This window comes from Hypomesus transpacificus, unplaced genomic scaffold (genome assembly GCF_021917145.1).
Source record: "Hypomesus transpacificus isolate Combined female unplaced genomic scaffold, fHypTra1 scaffold_124, whole genome shotgun sequence".
In the NCBI taxonomy this organism is placed as follows: domain Eukaryota; kingdom Metazoa; phylum Chordata; class Actinopteri; order Osmeriformes; family Osmeridae; genus Hypomesus; species Hypomesus transpacificus.
Window position 1 is genome coordinate 565,720 of NW_025813703.1, and position 20,741 is coordinate 586,460.

A 20,741-nucleotide genomic window follows, 5' to 3' on the forward strand; every position below is an offset into this window, starting at 1 on the left:
ATTATTTTACTTTCTTTCACAGTAAGAAAGGAGAAAGTAAAGTATCAAATGCGAAGCAAAAACTTCAGAATAAGACATTTGTCGAAATTACTGTGGGTGTTTAAAAATGAAACAAAGTACAAGGGTGAGATGGACACAGAAGAAACACATGAAAGTTTCATACAGGCAATTGTAAAAACCAGTCATCCGCACACAAGATACAGGATCTTGGTGAATAAGTAAGGTGAATTTCGCCTTTCACCAGCTCAAATAGAATCTGATATTTCACACCACCGGGTCACACTGACCCCTGCATTGCTACACTGATCCACCATTACAATATTGCAATATTCAACAAGGTTAAACGGAACTACAGTTAATTGGCAGACAGAGCAGGATATCTATTCATATGTCCCAGTCACAGGTTTACTAGGATTCAACCCCAGTTACCATCTTGGTTGAAGTCAGTATGATAGTATGAAAACAGCATATGAGTGAAAGCGAAATTTGCAAGTAGGAGTATTTGGGCTAGCCATCTAATAACAAAAGTCATTTACGAAAGCATTTTGAATCTGCTGCACCACATGTTTACTCTTTCGTTGTATTGGTTTCCTGTATGTCACAATGTAATGTCTTTTTACATCTGACTGTGTCCTTGTGTGGCAGCCTGCTTCTGTAGGTAGGTTCATTTATGCTTTACAAGACTGTGTGTGTGTGTGCAGAAGTGTCTAGAAAGAGAGAGACACACTCATGAGGGGGAAAAAAGAAACATAGGCATGATAGAGAGTGAATAAGCACTGCATTTCTGAAAATAGGTGTACTGTAGTATGTGCACTGTAAGTTTATGTCGAAGAGTACACGTGTGTTTGAGACAGAAGAGTGTGTTAAAGACAGCATGTACGTTTGGGTTAGTGTGTGAAAGGGAACAATATAGGGCTAGAATGTGGTAGAGAGACATAGAGAGAGAGAGAGAGAGAAAAAGAGAGAAAAAGAGAGAAAAAGAGAGAGAAAAAAGAAAAAAAGAGAGAGAGACTGTCTAGGTATATACTTCCATCCAGAATATTCCAGGCCTGTGAGATTGTTAGTTTACTTGAGCAGACTAGAGCTCGTCCCACACTGGCTCCATGATTGAACCAAAACAACATCAATCTAACGCAGCCTCAAGGCCTGAAATAACCGGCCTGGTGTTTATAGTCGTGACACTGCTTTGACACACACACACACACAAACGCACACTGCACCACAACCTGCTCCTCCCCACCCTCTCTACCATTTAACCCCTGGTTTCTCCAATGTCGCCCCCTCCTCCAGTACATTTTGGTCATACTCACTGCCCCCTTGATAACATGGTCAGAGTGTGCCATCCCAGTAGAGAGCCGGGCTGCGTTCACATGAGCTGGAGGAGGGATACGGAGGCCTCATCACCTCTGAATGCCAGACTTAGTGAAGCGTGGATTCACCCCTTCTCCTTTTCATATAATTTTCTCGCCTCTGATGCCCTCTTTCTTTGTTGGTTGTCTGTGTGTGTGTGTGTGTGAGAGGAACGTGGGGCAATGGGTTTGGAAGGAGGGGCCAAAGCTGTGTGAGTGTAAAGCTTTACATGTTTCATAGCACACCGAAGCCACCGAAATAGAGCCCAGGTAAAAGAATGGGGTTGAGGCCTCCACCCAACGCTCATACACAATGTTCACACTCAACCCCCCCCCCCCCCCCCCCCCCCCCCCCCCGCTTAAGTCGCATGGAATGAGGAAAGCCGGCCTCCGGCTAGTGGAAGTAAACGTCACCCTGTTCTTCTTCAAATGTTCTCCAGCTCCCTCCCTCACTCCCTTCTCCTCTCTCGCCAGGGGGGGGCTCTCATCTGCAGAGAAGACGCTCATTGATTGCCCTCCATTAAAAAAGGACTATGGTTGTACTCTTACACCGTCTGAGTAAGACTGAGATGGGTACAGTAACTTTTAGGGGGAAAACATGCCAGTCTCTTCCCTGTTAAATGATTTCCACTGACACAAAGCATACAAAATAAGATCTTTCATGTGACTCATTTAAAATTGTTATGCTTGAAGTACCTCACGCTAAGATGGAAATGTTTGTTTGAAAACAGCTGTTCTATAAGCCCATGCCACCATCACTCGTCTAGAAAGAAAATACAATGTCTAGAAGGCTGATATTTTGTCCAGATATCAAATGCAGTCTGATAAAAGCAGAGTACAGTAACATGTGATCCACTGGCTCCCCTGGAGAAAAAATCTTTGTGGTTGAAAACACACACATTCAAACACACTAAAACATGTTTACATGGAATACACACATACACTATCTCCGATCACACTTGAAAGAGAGTTGGATGCAGAATTGCCAGAACAGGCTCTCTCTCATTTCTCTTCTCTTTAGACCCCTGCTGTAACATATGGACTGGGCTTTCTCCATGTCTTACCAAACACACACACACACACACACAAGCACACCCCTGTCATACACACACACACTCGCAGCCTTCCAGTGTTACGAGGTGCCGGTGGCTGAAAATGGACGAGGTAGGTCTGGTTCAGATTAACACCGCGCCACACGATCTTTCCCCAGTCCACAGTCACAGCCTCAATGCATGTAACTTTGCTAAACACAAAGCTCTTTGAAGCCTTGCCCTACATTGGTCAAGCAGTGCCACCTTGCAGTTGCGGTTGCAGGTCAACAAGATGCAGCATCTCCGAATTATGACTTGTCCGGTTGGACAAAGATCCTAAAACCAAAAATGGATCATGCATAAAAATGGATCATGCATAAGGAGAAAAATGCACGTAAAAAAGAGGACAGGCATACACCTGCAAATTCACCCACACCCACATACATGCCCACTCACTCACTCACTCAACCACTCACCCACTCACTCTTTCTTTCGCTCTTCCTCAGAGATGGTGAAGTGAGCCTTGAGGCTGAAGGCTGGTTGGGATCCTCACCTCACACTGAGCAGCTTCCTCTCAGCCCGGCACATCCTGTTCGTCTGTTCACAAAGGGGCCAGCGAAGACACACGAGGGCCCCAAGTGGGACTGAGGGAAGAGGTGTGCGTCTGTGTACACGTGTGTGAAAGAGAGTTGCGGTGTGTGCGTGTGAGAGCATCTACCTACGCCCGACTTTCTCACAGCTTCTGTCGATCCCCCCCACACACACACCCAAGCCCCCCCCCAGGAAGTGAAACATTTTACACTTCATACGTTCACGTCTGCCAAGTGAGTGTGTCTTGGCTTCACTGTGAGAGGCCAGCACAGGCAGGTACAGTCAACATGAGCTGAAGGATTGTTTAGCAACGTTTTACCCAGTCAGCGCTCTCCCTCCGCTCCACCAACACTCCCTTCTGTTGTCTCTCTCTCTTTCCTTCCTCTCCCCCTCCCATCTCTCACACTCTTACAGTGTCCACTGATGAACATTGAATTAAATTGTATTTTGTGTCCTATTGTCTCTCTGCCAATTACTGTGTAATCCTGTTGGCCAATCCAGATACTCACCTTTTCTGGGGGTGGTGAGACATCATTCCTATTAGAGAGTTTCGTGAGAAGAAGGGAGGCTGTAAGTGTGGAAAATTTGTGTCAAATAAATAAATAAAGTTTGATTTGATTTGAACTCATTCAACCAGCTGTTGGGCATGGGGTCTCCATCTCAACAAGACAAGGGCAAACACACAAACAGACACACAAACAGACACAGACACACACACAGACACACACACATATGCAGGCATGCACGATTGCTCATACATGCTCATACTCCATAAATGAAGACACAAAATTAATTTGATCAATTTCATACGGTGTGGTTTAATGACTTCTCGCCATGGCTGTTACTCACAGCAGACATAAAACCCTACCTACATTACACCTCAATTAGTCTTTTGATATATGTCCTGTTATATGACCCCCCTTTTCATACCATGTAGGATAACAGTTTAAATAGTGTTAGGGGTTATGTTTTTATTGGTTGTCCCTAATAGATTCACTTAATCTGCTGTCTCTGAGTCCACATTACTACCCCCTCCGCCCCTCCCCCCCTCCCCCCTCCCCCTCCCCTCCCCCCATCTCAATCCCCTGCCGCCTCATCTTGTATCTTTGGATCTGGTGTAGAGATGATTTCACAGAATTAACTGTGCTTTAATGTCATGGGGTTAGTTAGAATTGCTCGGTGTTTCGCTTGGTGTCTTTCTCTCTCTCTCTGTGGGGGTGTGTGACAATGTGTTCAAATCGCACATATTATGCTGGCTTTTTCTTAAAGTGTTTCTTTTCCTTGTGCATTAATCACGTACACACGCCCACAACCACACACACATCATGCCAACTAAACAGAAGTAGCACAGAAGTAGTGTAACGAAAAAAAGTGTTAACCATTGAACTTTTCTAAATGTGTTCCCAAGGTTGTGCATTTCCCATTACGATGACAGATTCTCTTCACATGGACCGGGTATGGGCATTGTTTGACATACTGTCAATACATTAGAAAACAAAAGGTAAGATTGGAAGGTTAGAATTAGGGCTATAACTGCCACAACAAGTACAAATGGGTGAACACAGGGTGAGATTTCTTGGTCCCCTTGACAATTTTTAAGCTCTCCTCTGCCTCCGGCTGGCCAGTCTACACAGCATGTTGTTAGATTCAACACAATGCAGCTCCACACAAAACAGCTTAAAACACCTTCAGTCATCGAACTGTGCACAGGTATGCATTCACATGGTAATCAGGCTGGTGAATGCTTGTATAAAACAGGGTTGAACCCAATCTGCGATATGAATTTAGTCGTTTTACCAACAAATAACACTGAGTGGGGCGTTAAGTTGTGTGTTACCCTAATGACAAACATGAGGAACACAGACCCTTGTTTTGGAAAGCGTTTGTGAGATATTTATAAACCCTGGCCTTGCAAAACCCTGCACATCATACATCCTGTGTTTACAATGACTCTTGAGAATAAATGTCAAACCACAGTGCCACCTCTAACATACATACACACACCAACACACACACATGCACATACACACACCAACACACACACATGCACAGACACACACCAACACACACACATGCACAGACACACACCAACACACACACATGCACAGACACACACCAACACACACACATGCACAGACACACACCAACACACACACATGCACAGACACACACAAGCACACACACACCCGGTGAGACATGATCATGCAAGTGGGGGGGTTCTGTGATCAAGTTTTCCTTAAGGACTCAAGGATTCAAGTCGAGACTAGACGTAGCCATTGACCAAAGGGGACCACGCCTGCACCCACAATGTACACGCACGCGCCCAAACACACAGACCCCAAATCTCGTGGCAACATTTAAATGCATGCTATGTTAAGGCCTCATCGTGCTCCAATTACGGTTTCTTTACAGCCCATCCGGTCACAGGTTTTCCACTTCGATGAATCAGATTGAGTGGTAGTATGTGGGTTTGTGCATGGAACCACTGTGTGTGCATCTGGGTGCCACTTCTCTGTCCAGGTGCACTCCAAATGTATACATGAGTGTGTTGGGGTTTCATTTCATGGGGTCTGCAGGAGGGAGACGTCGACTCCCTCCGGAGAGGCCCAAGTACGATCGATCACTATTTCCAGTTCCTGGTCCCGTGGTCTGCTTAGACTTGCGAGTGAAAATCCATCACCTCAACGGCAAACATTTTTTTCCATTGCCAAGCGACAAATGGCCTGATTATCTATCCCTCTAATTACAGAACGTTTATTCTCTCCTCCCCAGCCCCCCCCAGTCCTCCTGACACACACACATCTACAAACACACACTCACGCACTCCAAAGTGCAACATCTGTTGAGGTGTCTATTAATTAGCGACACCGTTACTATTTTCCTTGTTATACTGTGCGTTTGTTGTTGTGAGGAAGGGCAGATGGAAGTTAGAAAAAAAGAGATGAGGGAGGTTTTCGGCCTTAAACTTTAATTTCACTCATCACTGCCGTGATGTTTTGCTAACTTACTGCTGCCAGTAAATAACGTTTTGGTTCCCAGATTTCATCGGAGGCGGCTGAACTAAATGATTCAGTACCCTTGCTTCACTCCAATGGGGAGAGATAAGGAAAAGCCTTGCAGACAAGTTGATGTGGTGCCTGGCACAGAAACAGCCAGTGTGAAGACATCTTTGTGTGTTTTGACATAGAGAAAGGCCCAAATGCTTCCTAAATGTCCTCAAATGTCCTCAAAGCTTGATAGTCAGATGAGGATGTGGATACTTTTTTTGTCAGCTATATCGAATGAGTTCCTATGCTGGAATTAGGCAGGGTTTCTTGGGACTTGCGACAAAAGTTGAAAATAAATTGTTGCTGGATATATTTGATGTGTTGGAAAGTAAGGGAAGCAGGAAGATAGTAAAATAATTCCTGGTTGATCAGAGACTGACAGAGTAAGGTAAAACTTTCACAGTGAGAGGAAAATGTCAGTCAATCAGATTGGCTACCAAGCAGGAAGAACAAACACTATTTGTCAGTGCGTTGATGAAGCAGAACACACATTCATGGCCGCTGTCTTTTTGAAAATAGTCTCTGATAGAACATTTTCAATTTAATTATTCAATTTGCTTACAGTATCTGCAGATCTCTGCAATGCTGATCATGCTGGATGAGTTACATTAATGGATTTAGATGGCACACCCTGTTACGAACTGTTCTCCCAGAACACAGCTGACCTTGTCCCCTCTTTAAGGCTGTCACTGGAATGGAAAAAAGAGAGAAAAAGAGAGGAAGAGAAAGAGAGAGCGAGAGGGAGAGGGGGATTATCTGAGACAAGGGAGGGGATTATCTAAATCATGCTATTTGAACAAGCTTGAACGACAGGAAACTTAGATGATTGACAGAAGAGATTCACAGTCCCAGTTACTTTTCCATTCACACTGAACAATAGTCCTGGGGCACTTCGAAACCAGAGAGCTGCTCAAGCGGATTGGAGTTTGTTTCCATAAAACATGACTTTACTTCCTTACTGTAAAGTCCTACTGTGTGTATGCATTTAAATCCTCATTAAAACAATCTATGTTCACATTTGATGAGTGACTTGCTTCTATGAGAACATTTGAGGGAATATACGTGTGCAAATCTGGTACACTTGTATACCCGTGTGCGTATTCGTGGCCGTCGAGTCTGCGCGTGTGTCGTCCTCCTCCTCCCTGCTTCCAGCACCCTGGCCGTGAGCGAGATGAACAGATGGGCCCAGTGGGAGAGAGGAACGGGTCTGGCGAGGTGGAGAGGACCCCGCTGGACCTCCTCTCCTGCCCTGTTTCCTGCTCTCCCACGCCAGGTACCAACGCCAGGCGCGGACACTGTTTCGACCGGCCAGACACGAGGTCGTGAGGGTGGTTGTTATGTGTTGAAGCTCTGCCACAGTCTGCCTACCTGGGGTTCACCTTGCCTGGGCTTTGGGGTCGTCTTTCTTTAGAGTCCTCCGAGGAGCTGCTGAGAGATGACTTGGATTGAGACTTCAAATATGAAGAGGCTGAGAGGAAGATAAAGAGTTTGCCTTTGGCTTTCAGAACTGTGCTCCAGTAGCTCTGCCGGTTAGCGGTGAAGAAATGGAAAAACATGAACAAAAGGCGCCGTTAAAACAACAGGTTAAACTGGAGCACAGTAGTTGTTTTTGAGTGGTTAACCTCTCTAAAGGTTTCAGTCTGCGGTCCCATGGACCGTTGGTTTGGTGTTTGTGTGTTCGCAAGACTTTGTGTATGTGGGTGTGTGTGCATGGGGGAGTGTGTGTGTGTGGCATGCCAACCACAGGCACCAGCATGCTAGGATCACAGATAAAAAAGATAGACAAACAGGTGGAGAGATCCTGTTGGCCCCTCATTTCTAGAGTCTCACGTAGCATCCAACAGTACACCACCACTGCAGTTTGCTCAGTTTCTATGATGTTGAACATCTATCAAGCATCATTAACATGAGTTGTTCTGTTGACCCCCTATTCTGTCCTTCGGAATAAAATGCACATTGTTGTAAATTTCAGGTATGGATCTGTGCTCCACAAACAGGTTATTTGACTATTGATATAGTCAGCATTTTAGATCATAAGATCTAAGATTTACCGAAAAAGCACAACCTGGCTTTTGTAACCGTATACTTGTGGGAATGTTCTTTTTGAGGACAATGCTGCCATGGTGACAGGGGTCACGGCCTTTGGCCTTAAGTAACATCTAAGGGGCATGTGCCGTCAGCACTGCTAAAAGAACCCCCTACTTGCCGTGTCGAGAGCAGCCCCCAAATGGAAATACATGGAGACGAGAGTCTGTGAGTGTTCTATGTGTGTGTGTGTTTGTGTGCTTGTGCATATGGGATTGAGTGTGTTTGGTAGGTATGTGAATGTATGCGCGCACAATTAAAAAGGAGCTCACATTTGATGCATTCCTGTTGGCAAGACAAGCGGCAACAGTGGCATTCACTTGCCTTTGGGGTCCATTTGTCCTCCTCCATTCCTCCATTTCTGGATGAATTACTTTTCCAAAAAGTTTGGCCTCTTTACACACACAACAAACCATTTTAGCCAGTCAATTATTCATCTGAGCACTTCATAATAAGTTGACGAGTGTCCAACAACTCTTGTAAATATCATATGTACTGGATGAAAACTGAGGTTGGATGTCGAGTTTGCTCTTCTGGGATGGTCATGTGGATGGTTATGTGGACTGTTGACTCTGAGATTTGTTTATCTAGAAAACAGTTGGTCTCTTCTTTATGCTCTTTGAGATTCTAGTTGTGCTAGAAAACACACAGAGCTAGAAGCTTATTTATCGTATTAAGGCTGGTCCCAGAACTGATGCAAAGAAGTAGGAGACACAGATAATGACTTTTTCAATAGCCAACAACAGCCTGAAGAGGTGGCTTGGATAACAAAGAGCTGTATTTTTGTCTTTGTTAATATGTTTGTATGTTAACTGTGCTGAGCTGTGCTGTGTGGCTCTGTGCTGTCAGCATGTGTGTGTGTGTGTGTGTGCACGTCATGCACTTCCACTGATGTGTTACAAAGGAGGGTATTGGTGAGTTGTCCCTAATTTGTTGTCAAACATTGTGTGCGTGCATGTGCATGTGTGTCTGCGTGTGTGTGTGTGTGTGTGTGTGTGTCTGTGTGGCAGGCAGCACATTCCCGGCTGGGTGCACTAGCTAGCTAGGGTAATAATAACTGTGAAAAATCTCATTAATTCAGCGCGGCTCCTGGGCTCAGTCTGCTAAGTCCTTGTATTGTCACTTATCCCTGGGCCCTCCTCGCTCTCTAACTAGCATCATCTCCATGGTGACGGAGCAGCAATGCTCTGCAGCACGTCCCCTCTCAACTTTTTCTCTCTCTCTCTCTCTCTCTCTCTCTCTCTCTCTCTCTCTCTCTCTCTCTCTCTCTCTCTCTCTCTCTCTCTCTCTCTCTCTCTCTCTCTTACTCTACCTCATTCTTTTTGTTTCCCCTGACAAAGCTTGACAAACTGCATGTGACTTGAAGGGCTTAACACCGGGAGTTCGTGGGGCTCCCTCTCTAATTCACACCCAGGGGCCCCCAGTGGAAAGCTCCAAAGAGCAGTGGCGATATTGATTTTGAATCACGCGGCTGTGCAGCCTCTTCAACGCGCCCAGGCCACTCGCTCCTGTGTCCGCTCCTGTGTCATTGTGTCAGCCCCGCATGAGAGTCACTCGGGCCCGACGCTCCCCGACCATTCAGCTGCAGAGAGGGGGAATGGATGGCTGGGTGGACGGGGGCAATGGAGGAGGAGAGGGGAGATGGAGGGAGGAGCTGGGCCGAGCATGGCTGAAATCACACCAAGGGTTTACCCTCAAATTAGGGAGTGTTTCTGCTCACGGTTTTTTATCCTTCTGCGAGAGGGGCAGGATTTGCTGCTCGTTCAGAAAATACATGACAAAAAATCAACAACCTCCATAAAAGGAGGGTTGTCCTCTACTATTTATTTGTGTCCTTTGTTGATTCTTTGTCTGGATTACACCATAAAAGAAAAGAATACAAATGGGCTAAATTCCTTTCTCCTACATGTATGACATGTACAGTATGTTACAAATACTATAAAACACAACGTAACTGTTAGTTTGTTAGGTCTAATGCAAAAGGGCCAAACAAATGCAGTTTTACGTAACACTGCATTCACTCTTGTTGATCAAGACACGTTTTTATGAGCATCTCATTGGATAATTTCCCTCTCAATGCAATAAGGAAAATAATTACCTGTGAATGAATCAGGACTGATTGCTTGATGAACAACTGCACATATACATTTTGCCCTCAGTCAGAAGGGGTTTACAGTTATGGGAGTGCTCTGTATCAGTTGAGAGCAAATGACAAATTTAGTTTGATTCGTTTGCTCATCTGAGAAATGTGCTTAAAATTTGCAGTTTGTGTCCAAACAATGTGAAAATGACTTGGCAAAAAATGACAAAGAATCTTAGCAGTTGAGAAAAACAGTTCCACTTTTTAAAATACAGTTCCTTTAATGTAACATTTTTACAGAGTGGAAAAACTTCCCATTGGCAATAGGAGGTTCAGTCACATTAAATGTCACCTTCCTATTATGTGTTCAACACAGATTGCAGTAACAGCCTGAATGTACGCAAACCCAGCTATCATATGGTGGTTATTTGAGAGATCAAAGTGTTTCCACGGCTAATTAATCCACATCAATGTTAATTAATCACAATTAACCCAAGGCGGTTCAGAATATGTTTATAATTAGAGTAAGGTCAGCCTAAAACACCATTGTATAAAAGCTTACCTTTGTGTGTTCGAGTGTGTGTGTATGTGTGTGTGTGTTGACTGTACATAAACACACAAACACATTTTCTTCCGCTTTTCAATGCAAATAGATATAATGTTATGCAGAGTGAGAGAGAGCCAGAGCCATAGAAGGGGAAATCAAAAAGATATAAACAGGAGAGAGGGGAAATAGTGGGGGGGGGGGAGAGAGAGAGACCGAGAAAAAGAGAGAGAGAGACGACAAAGAGAAAGAGAGAGTTATAGGGGAAAGAGAGAGGGAGGGAGGGGTGAGTGAGGGAGTGAAATATGAGAAAGAGAGAGAGAGAAAATAATTAACCTCTAAGACACATACCTAATTAAATCTGTTCAGGCCTCAAATGAAGTGGTCCACGTAACTAATGTATTATTAGTAGGATTCATGTAATATGTATGTTGCCCTCAGTACTTAATGGGATTGTGGAGTCTCTCTTTCATGTAATGACATATGTAATCTTCATTAAACCACTGCCCTAAAACCCGTTTCTACTCCTTAACTAGAAGCCAAGGTCTCAACCCAAATAAATCAACACTGATTGTTTTTGCAGGTGGTTGGCCCTCATTGCAATGTTTACTTGTTCCTATGTTCATTTGACCATGTTTGTTAGTGTAAATGGTGTATTTAGACTGCAAGTCGAGAGTAATGTATTTTCTGAGCAGGCGCATTTTTTATCATCTTTAAATATACAATCGCTTTAAATGTGATAAAGGATACCTTCTTAATGAGTTTTTCTGTCATGTTCTATCAAACAATGTCATGTTTTAAACGTATTGAGATAAAGGACCATGGACAGTCCTTCCTCTTGCTGGAAGCAACCATGTAGTGAGCAATCCCACTCCCCCCGATCCCTTACCTTTGTGCCAGAAGGCACCATTTCAAAATGTCTCTGCATCTTGACTGTCCTGCTTGGCTCGCCATGAAGCGCTCACGCCTCTCACTTTGGGTCTCACTTCGACGGCAAGTAATGACTTCCAGAATGGCCTGAACCCCCTCTCCCCTCCCATTCTTCCAGCATCCCTTCACCCCCCCCCTCCCCCCACCCCCCCCATCCCCCCCATCCCCCCCCCCCCTCCCCCCCTCTACCTAGAACACTTCGGAAAGAAGCAAAGACCTCTTCCACCCTCACGTTTGGCTCACTTGAGTTCTATGCGGGCTGGGGCTGCGGTAGGCGGGGGAACTCGGATGAGGGGTTCTTCAAAGAGTCGTACCTCAGCAAAAGGAATTGTTGGAGCATTCCTGAGGTTTAGCGCTATGCCTCGAGGAAAAAAAATGACCAGCCTCCTCCTGATGTCATCAAAACATCATAAGGGAGAGAAGACAGCCAAATCCACTGTGGAGGAAGTCCAGCCCTGCTGTGAATGAATCTGTCACACACACACACACACAGAGAGACACACACTCATATAATTACATGTATACAGAAGTTCAGAAACACACACACACACAGATACACACAGACAAAGGCACACATGCCTGCATGCACACACTCTCCCTGTGCTTTGCTGCCAGAGTTTAACCCCAGGAGTTCTGTTCTTCTCACACAGCTTTTAACTTCATCACCATAGCCTAGTGTAGTATTACGGCTTCAGGCCAGATGTTACAGTAGGGCTTTTGAAGGGTTGTTCCCTGTCTTTGAGTTTACGTAATTTGAACCTTTACTGTAGAAAGTGTAGAGGTATGTAACAATATGCTGTAATATACATATGTTCTAATGTACACATACTGTAATAGCTGTTTCAGCACAACACACGGTATACTACAAACAACATATATTTTACGTAGCACCCATGCATCCATTGACTGCAATGCACTGCGTGATTGGTCACAGTCTGGTGGATTACTGTATCATACCGTGCAACAGTATGAATCTGTGATAGTTTGTGGTGTAATACTGTATGTCCTGTCTCGATCCCGATCCAAAGCTGTGATCCTGCACAACACAAATGTTGGGCAGCGTTCTGCTTTCTATGGCTTCCAGTCTTCAACTGAGCAGCGGTGGTGCCATGTGGGCAGGTCAGGGAACGAGATCTCTCTTTTCTTTGTCTCCCTCTGCCCCTTCCACGTGAGACCATATTGAGCAGGAGAGTTAAGTTGCTCGGGTTCGACCACCCAGGAGCAGCCACAGAGCATGCCTTCTGCAGCTCTGCTCAGGGTGGGCTGAGGACAGAGGATGTGGGGATGGAGCTGGGACTAGGACTGGTTGAAAATACTTTTGGGGGCAGGAGCTCTCTGGAGCTGAGACTGGCTGAGCCTTGGTGTGGGGCTAGGTTTTGGGTTAGGGCTGTTTGGGTCTGGGACTGGAATAATGTGTGTTGGGTTTAGACTTGTACTTTATACAATACCAAAGTTAAATCAATCCATATCAACTGCCAGTGGTTACATGTGTAATTAATCATATAACATGGAAGAGATGGAAGATGCATCTTTCAAAGTGCTTCCACTAAGCATTTTATATTACATAGCTTTATTCAGCAATTCCAGTTTGAAGTATGAGACTATCTAGTCAGAGGTGTCTTGTGGATTTCTGTATTTGCTTAACACTTTTCCTTTTACTAAGAAATCTTTGTTGATTTACAAACAGAAATAATTTTACAGCCTAAAAGCAACCTCATTCCTCTAAAAAGCAACGGTTACTTTCACGTAAGCATTGATTTTAGTCTTAATTAATGTTATTCACTGTTGACCTGATTTGAACTACAGACATTTGTCTGAATGGTGCTGAGCACAGCAATTTAACTGTGGGTGTTTGGCATGCAATTCATTAAGTAAATGAGTGGAGTGAAAGAGATCCTATTTTGTCCAGAGACCATTACGTCTGACAGGATAGAGAGACAGAAGATATCTGGGGAAGAGGGGTGAGTAATTGATGTGTGCCAGATATGGAGAGTAAGAGAAAAATAATGCAAGTGTATGCTGATGTTTGTGTGTGTGTGTTGATGTGGGTGTGTGTGTGTGCTGATGTGTGTGTGTGTGCTGATGCGTGGGTGTGTGTGTGTTTTGAGGAGAAGCCCAGCTCACTTTTTAAAATTTAATTTATTTCAGGTTAGCCTCGAATCTGTGGAAGCTGTTATAGCACAACACTACACGTTAATAATAAGGTACTGGCTTTCATACAGCACATTTTTCTTAGATCTACTCATTTTGCTAGCTCATGTTTGCATATTAGAAAAACCATTGAGGTATGATAACCAGAAGAAGGTATTCTCTATTTGGTGTAAATAAACAGCACCATTTCAATGCATTTCAGAAATGGGAAGAGATTAATTGTTCCGGAAAGGGCTTCAATGGTAAATCAGACGATGTCAGGACACACACATAAAAACACGGGCACAAGGCAGCAGAATTGATCGGGCCCTCCTTGCCACTCTAAACTGGGCAGGCAGCAGAGGAGGGCAGAGTGCCACAGTGAGAGTGTCAGACGCACAAGTTGGCATCCGCTGTGAAAGTCGTCATCTGCCAACACAAATGAGGAAAATGTGTTAACACAGATAAAAATGCCATGATATCCTCTATGAGGCCTGAAGTCTGCCAAATGTCACATACAGGGTGTCCTTCTACTGTAGTCTATCTAGCAGCAAGATGGAGAAGACCCAAACAAAAAAGAAATCATTCAAAATGTATAAAAGTATAATCTGATCATTCAATACTAATTAAACTCGAAACTAATTCAACTGTACTTTGTCTCTCTTTCAACACCTGTTGAATTATTTTGAGTGACAGGCACATACTTTTCCCACAGCACCAGTCAACGTTAATTTATTAACTGTGATCTACTCCTCCTGTGAGATTTGAGCAGCCCAGTTTCTTAGACAAACTAAATCATATTTAGATTACATATAGGTTATATTTATGCCTGACAGATGGCAGCAACGTTAAAAACACGCATCTGTCATAAACTGTACGCTGATTTCCATTTTTCTATGTTAGCACATACAATTCCCATATCAATTCAGGTCAGGGTGTAGGATATTTTGTGTTCTCCACAAATCCGAATTAATTCCAATTGTAACGTACGACCATATTCTGCTGCTGCTTAACACACACACGCACACGCATGCTCGTACGCACTATAGCACGATGCACGCACGCACACTCACTCTGTAATGGGATTTTATGGCTGCTCTGTGCTGCTAATTGTTTTGTTTGGCTCCTTATCTGAGTCAGTAGGCAACCTCTGTGTTATGGTTTATTTTCTCTAAATTTAAGCAACAATAAAATGTAAGAGACAGGCAGTTTCCCCACCAGACTTGCCTGCAGGATTCAATAAAGCAGGACAGCTTTATTACCTGTTAGGAGGGAAGGAATGAAATGAGGAAGGGAGAGAGAGAGAGAGCAATGAGGAGATTTGTGCGCATGTGCATGCACATTGAAGTGAGCGCAGTATTGCACATGGGCATGGACCTCAGTGTATACTACACACAAATGAGAATGTATTGTAACGTTTGAATGTGTAAATATATGTGTGTGTAGTCTACTCGCGGACCATAACAGAGGTGTTCAGGCCCTCTGAAGCCCAGAGGGCACTGCTATTTCATTGAGCACAGGGAGGTCAAAGGTCGTCATCTGGTTATTTTTAACTATTTGTGAACGTCCCCTTCAGCGCTGACTGAGGTCATGACGAGCCCTCCAAACCCGTGACCCCCAATCTTACCAGCGTCATCTGGTCCTGTGGATTGGGTTTCTGTGCAGAGTGGTAAAGTCTTATTGACTTCCAGTCCTCAAAGGTGAAAAACAGACTGTCCTTGTGTTTTAAACCTGTCATAAAAATTATACTATACACTTACATTTATAGATTTCTAAGCTACAGTGCCCTCCAAAAGTATTGGAACAGTGAGGCCAATTCCTTTATTTTTGCTGTAGACTGAAAACATTTGGGCTTGACATCAAACGATGAATGTGAAACCAGAGATCAACGTTTCAGCTTTTATTTCCAGGTATTTACATCAGGATCTGATGCACAAATTAGAAAATATCACCTTTTTGTTCGAACCCACCCATTTGTCACGTGAGCAAAAGTATTGGAACATATGACTGACAGGTGTGTTTTGTTGCCCAGGTGTGTCCTATTACATACATTATTCAATCAATAAATACCACTGAATGTCTACACTCAGGTTCAGATTGGGTAAGATAGGTTTTGTCTATGCAGACTGTATTCAGAGGTGAAAACAACATGAAAACCGGAGCGCTGTCTTTGGGTGAAAAACAAGCAATTGTGAGTCTTAGAGAAGATGGAAAATCAATCAGAGCCATTGCAGAAACATTGGCCATAGCCAGTACAACCATTTGGAATGTCCTGAAGAAGAAGAAAACTACTGGTGTACTAAGTAACAGACGTCAAACAGGTAGACCAAGGAAAACATCAGCAGTTGATGACAGAAACATTGTGAGAGCTGTAAAGAAAGACCCTAAAACAACTGTTAGTGAGATCAGCAACAACCTCCAGATGGCAGGAGTGAAGGTATCACTATCTACTGTTCGCAGAAGACTTCATGAACAAAAGTACAAGGGCTACACCAGAAGATGCAAACCACTCATTAGCAAGAAGAATAGGAAGGCCAGGCTGGAATTTGCCAAAAAGTACAGAGATGAACCTCAAAAATTCTGGGACAAAGTTTTATGGACTGATGAGACAAAGATTAACTTTTACCAAAGTGATGGAAAGGCTAAAGTTTGGAGAAAGAAAGGAACTGCTCATGATCCCAAACACACAAGCTCATCTGTGAAACACGGTGGAGGTAATGTCATGGCTTGGGCTTGCATGGCTTCTTCTAGGACGGGCTCATTAATCTTCATTGAGGATGTAACACATGATGGCAGCAGCAAAATGAACTCGGAAGTCTACAGAAACATTTTGTCTGCCAATTTAAGGAAAGATGCAACCAAACTGATTGGCAGAGCCTTCATCATGCAGCAAGATAACGACCCAAAACACACTGCCAAAACAACAAACTAGTTCATCAAAGAAATGGAAGGTATTAGACTGGCCAAGTCAATCTCCAGACTTAAACCCTATAGAGCATGCATTTTACCTGCTTAAGAGGAGACTGAAGGGAGGAACCCCACAAAACAAACAACAACTGAAAGAGGCTGCAGTGAAAGCCTGGGAAAGCATCAAAAAGGAAGAATGCAAAAGTTTGGTGACGTCAATGGGTCACAGACTTGCTGCAGTTATTGAAAGCAAAGGATTTGCAACTAAATATTAAGTCTTATTCACTTAAATATGTTTTAAGTATATCTGTTCCAATACTTTTGCTCACATGACAAATGGGTGGATTCAAACAAAATGTGATATTTTCTTAGTTGTGCATCAGATCCTGATGTAAATACCTGGAAATAAAAGCTGAAACGTTGATCTCTGGTCTCACGTTCATTATTTGATGTCAAGCCCAAATGTTTTCAGTCTACAGCAAAAATAAAGGAATTCGCCTCACTGTTCCAATACTTTTGGAGGGCACTGTATCTTAATGTTGGAGACAAGGAAACAGATTGATGGATTGAGAACATGCAGTTGTGCAAGAACACAATGGACAACCAGTGTAAAAGGAATGGGTTGATTTTGTGTGATAAGGTGACAAATGTTTCTCCTGAGAATTCGGAAAGGTTTGAAGGCAGTTAGAACATTTTAACTGCAGTGTCTCATCAAATCAGCCCTCACCTTACAAGTAGTACAACTTCCTCATAGAGAAAAGCAAGAACAAAATCATCAAGCACACAACAACAATGACCGGCACCGCTCAAACCCAACTCTCAGACTGTTACAGCCACACGGTGCAGTGAAACATAGGCTCCATCAGTAAGGACCCTTCACCATCTCCTTTCACCATCTCCCACCAGACAGCACCTCTGGCCAACAGCAGAACGTTCCCACTATGATATGCATTTTAAATTAGACCAAATAAACGGTGTCTACTTTTTACTGTAATCCACACTTTTTGCGTTTTCATGTCATTTGATGTCATTTGATGAGTCTTTTATGGTTGTCTATTTAATGCTCATAAGCCCCTTACCCATAAAAATGTTATATCTTCATGTGCTAGACAACAAAGTGTTTTGAATTGAATTCAGGACACAGAAGTAATATTTCACCGTGAGTTTAACGAGTGTGAGCAGTAAGTAATTGCATAAAGTCATGAATAATACTTTGGTTGCTCTCGTTTTCTACTGTCTACCGACGTGCTAATGGTGTGCAGATGGCCACCAGTGTTTAGCCAGTCAGTGGTCGACGATGCAGACATGGACCAGCGGGAGGTGCCTCAGCTACCCCCCCACCCCCACTCAGGATTGGGAGGAGGCTTTTAAGGATTGGACTTGACCTGTCACATACCTGAAAGGGGGCGGACAGGGGCATGTTCAAGAGCGGGTAACCTTCCTCAACGTTTATTAATGTGAATGAGGATCAGCTAAATAGAATACAACAAAACACAAAATAGTTTCAACAAGGCAGGGTTCATTGAAACAAGCAACCCAATAGTTAAAAAAACAATTTGTTGGGTATCTAGGCTTCCTTTATGATCAGGGGGTAGCTTAGTTGCGTTAACTGACAGCTTTGCAGCAACATTGATGAGATCAACTCAATACCTTCAGAGTTAGATTATTATTTGGGTGCAAGATCGGCAAGGTTTGAGTATATTGTGCAGTCTTTCGTACCAATAAAGTTTAATCAAGAACACTACTGCACATGGTTTTCATTCAAAATGGTATGCTTGTAGTGTATTTACATGTACTGTTTTGGTTTTCCATTTCAGCTAACTCCTCCCCAAATATAATTTAAAAAGTCATGCAGGCAAAAGGCATCTGTAAGAAGTTACTGAGGTTTCTTGAAAGTGTTTGTAAACAAGTGAACCAAGTGTTTCCCAGTGTTGGGAGCATGTGCGTATAGTCATGTGCTCTGTGTGTTTGTAAATGTGTTTGTGTGCATGTGCCTGTGATGCATCTGGGACTCTGCGTAAGTAATTAATCACAGAGCCCCCTGACACAACGCTCCGAGGGCTGGTGAGACATGGCGTTTCAAAAGAGATGGGGGAGTCCCTGACCCCGCGACCTTTCCCCTGGAAACTTAACCCTCCATTACAGCTGCCAACAATAGACCCATGCACAACTTTGGTCGCCCGAGCGACTCGGAGTGCACGCATCAAGCAGACTCCTGGCGTCAACGGACTACACTTTTATCAGCTCTCTCGAGTACCACTGAATGCACACACACAAACGCGACATGACGCCAAGAGGTGACATTTGCATACTGTGGAGGCATTCAGGTGAAGGCCTGTGTAGCCGGCTTTAGCAGAGGATCCCAAATCTCCCACAACATAGGAAAAGAGGAAAGGAGACGACACAGGAAGCTGAGAACAGCGGACACGAGTGGAGGAGACGAGAGAAGCACCGTGCGTAAAAAAGACCCACACAGCCCGACAGTGAAAGCTCTCCACGGTAACTAGCCACTCCATGTGATTAGCCATGAGCCCCTGGTGAAAAGAGTCACAATCGGACACAGACGTTGCCTTGATTACAGAGCAAGAGGACCCTCTGAAAACCCATTTACCAAGTGGACACACCACGCCACAGGGGGCTGATTTTGCAGTTGTTTATTGAATGCGTGACAAGTTATAATCAGAGACAGCATCTTGGTAAAAAAAAACTAAAAAAACATCAACAATATCCACCCAATCTATTCCGCATCAGCCACAAACACATTTCAAAGGGCCGTATTGTCAGAATCTTCAATTCAAGACATTTGACATGATGCCACATTACACTCATTTGATTTTAATGAGCCAGATCTGCAATATCAGAGAAACTTAAGAAGTTTCAATGGAAGTATAAATATTGAATTGCCTGAAAGCTGAGAGCTTTGTGAATAGGCATTAGAATTCATGGGGGGAAGCAAACTCAATCAATCACGAGTCAAAAGAGTGAGAGAACGCAAAAAGGAGAGAGTGTGAGAGAGAAAGACCCTCAAAAGAGAAGAAGAGACAGGAACAGTAGAACCGTTTTATGACACCACTGACACCAAACAGTTTGTGTGGAGTTAATGGAGCAGAAGGGCTCTCTCTGTATGACTCAAGTAGTTAGAACATTAGGGGAAGCGCACTCCATCACTACACTTAAAGGGACAGGGTCCTCTAGGCAAACGTGAAAGTTACATTTTTTCCCACATTGTTCAGTGTTTGGAGATGTTAGAAGGGACGATGTAATGATACCATTGAGATGAGGCCAAGTCATCAAGTCATCACATTGGTGAGGAGAATTCAGCTGTATGCGAACCCCCCCCCCCAACCCCGCCCCCACCACACACCCCACACCAATCCGCCCCCCCCCCCCCCCCAAAAAAAAAACCCTCCAGTTCTTCAGATGTGCAATCAACTCTCGACAAACATCCCCCTTTTCATCCACCAGGCCTGCCAGCTGTACAGTCAGTCAATAAACCAATACGTCCCCCTCCATTTATTCTCCCCCAATCCTCACCCCTGTAGGGGTCTCCTCCCCCTCCCATTTTCTTTGCCCCTGTCCCACCCATAGCCTTTCTTCTTTGTCTCTGCACCTAGACAGGAACAGTAAGACAAATGACCCCGCTGCACCCAGCAATGCAGAACTCAGCTAGCTTGTTAATTTATTTAACTTCCTCCAAAATCACCCTCCCAATCCGGTTTGTGTTTGTTTGCCATTGCATTAATAATCAATGGAATAAATTATAAAGAAATAGACGAAAACTTGGTCCCAGCCCCAGCCCCAGCCCCAGCCCCAGCCCCAGCCCCAGCCCCAGCCCCAGCCCCAGTCCCAGCCCCAGTTTCATCTCTGTTTCTCTGAAGGCCGGAAGGCTACAAGGCTGCTGGGCCAGACACACTGGAGACCCCCTGACCTATCCTCCCTGAGGACACACATTCAACCAGACTGGGAACTTGACCTACAGGAGGACAGACAGACTGTCAGACAGTCAGACAGACAGTCAGACAGACAGTCAGACAGACAGTCAGACAG